This window comes from Bison bison, unplaced genomic scaffold (genome assembly GCF_000754665.1).
Source record: "Bison bison bison isolate TAMUID 2011002044 unplaced genomic scaffold, Bison_UMD1.0 scf7180017862275, whole genome shotgun sequence".
Classification (NCBI taxonomy): Eukaryota; Metazoa; Chordata; class Mammalia; order Artiodactyla; family Bovidae; genus Bison; species Bison bison.
In genome coordinates this window covers 636117-638277 of record NW_011492847.1, presented here as the reverse complement: position 1 = coordinate 638277, position 2161 = coordinate 636117, and positions in this window count along the sequence as shown.

The following is a 2161-nucleotide window of genomic DNA, read 5'->3' as shown; positions in this document are numbered from 1 at the left end:
TCTTTGCTGGCCATGGGACAGGCCTAACACTGAGAGACTATTGTTATGGACTGGGCAAACAGCCATGAAGGTCCAGGAAGAGGGAACTATGGTATTTGCACATGGCTTAGGCCTGGCGTGCTGCGATTCATGGGGTTGCAAAGAGTCGGACACAACTGAGCGACTGAACTGAACTGAACGTCCAAGAGCAGGGCCTCTGCAGCATGCATTGTGGTCCTGATAGGATTTCTTATGAATGCTTTATATCACCCCTATGTATGGTCTGTTATATAACCTTTAATAAATACCACACTTTATACTTTATCATCACCTAGATATTTATGGAAATTTCCTCTGACTTCCACTTCATGAGCATGGTATCAATACTGCTGATCTGAGAACCTGGACAGTGCTTAAATTAAGTCAAATGAATACTGAATGAGTAAGGATGTGTGAATTCAGATGGGTACTTTCTTGGTGAGCATCTCACACAGATGTCTGAAGAAGACTGGAGTGTTAGAGCCCTTATCTGACATTCCCCTCCTGTTCAGCCTTGCAGCTGATGGGATTTGAATGCTGCCCAGATCTTGAAGCAGCAATTATTGGTGCTGCTGGGTATGTAAGCTAAGTAACTCCTTTCAAGGTCACTCAAAAGGGTTAAATGCTTCAGAAATCCCTTGGTTATTATCATGATTCCTGGGAAGTAAAAAAATGCCAAGGGAGACATGTGGCAATACCTTAGATTTATGCAAAGTGCAAAGTTAACTGTGGAGATTGATTATTAACAAGAGTTTCTCAGATCAGTGGAATGTTTTGAGCCTACTGGCTTGTGGCTGCATCTAACATGGACAGATATTCTGAGCCTTGGCTTGTCCCGTACAATATTTTAGGAAAAAAATTGGCAGTGAGCAAAGCTCTAAGTACCCAGGTGAAGTTAGCTGACATGAGCTGTAGTGACCAAGTCAGCATGGTTCCATAACTACTTGAAAGACGTGATCTTAAGGAGAAAAAACTGGGGAAAGCAGACTAAGGATTATTCTGGGTTGACTAACTGGATAATACACAAGGAAGTCTGGAGTATTAGGGTGTTGAAATAGTAACTTACAGCATTGCACAGGTAGGGGCCAGGACAGAATTAAATGTACCCAGTAGCTACCCACTCCAGAATGTTCTGGCCTGGAGAATTCATGGACTGTAGAGTTCATGGGGTCACAAAAAGTTGGACACGACTGAGTGACTTTCACTTCACTTTCAGCAGCAGGCTAGTGGACCTGCTGATAAAGGAAAGTTAAGAAAAAATTAAAGGTATCACTGAAGAGAAGGGAGGGGAGGAAAATGAAGTTAAAGAAACAGGCTGGGTCTGGAGTAGTGGCTCTTAAAGGATGGTTCCTGAACAGCAGCAAGAGCTGCTGGGAACTTTCTGGAAAGGCAAATTCTGGGGTGGGTCTCAAGCAGTCCCTGTTTTAATAAGCATCATAGGTGATCCTGTTGTATATTAGAGAACAACTGGCCTAGAAAAAGGAAACAAAGTTGGAGATCTCAGAGATGCTCAGTGTCACCTGAAAAAGAGGTATGGAGGCCTGTTGTCCTGGTGGATGGCTGATGTGATGTGGTGATGAGAGTCAGTGGCACAGAAGAGATAAAAAGTGATCCAGTGACTCATATCATCAAAGAAGGTGAAGCTGAGTCTTAAGGTAGTTGAGTGGGTGAGGATTTGGAGCAAATAATATAATGAGATATCAAATGAAGCAGACTGAGAATTGTGATGGATAAAAAGTTTAGCTGTGACAGTAGTGAGCATATATCAGAACAGCCCCTATTCCTCTCCCTTTCAGTTGGGAAAGGAGCCAAGAAGTATGTGCCTGATTGGGAGGAAAAGGCTGCCTGGGAGAAGAGAGGTCTAAGTTAAAGAAGGGAAGTGAGGATAAACGGGAGTTTTAACCCATACACTACAGGGGTTCTTCAGTTCAGTTCAGTCGCTCAGTTGTGTCCGACTCTTTGCGACTCCATGAATTGCAGCACGCCAGGCCTGCCTGTCCATCACCAACTCCCGGAGTTCACTCAAACTCATGTTCATCGAGTCGGTCATGCCATCCAGCCATCTCATCCTCTGTCATCCCCTTCTCCTCCTGCCCTCAATCCCTCCCAGCATCAGAGTCTTTTCCAATGAGTCAAGCCTTCG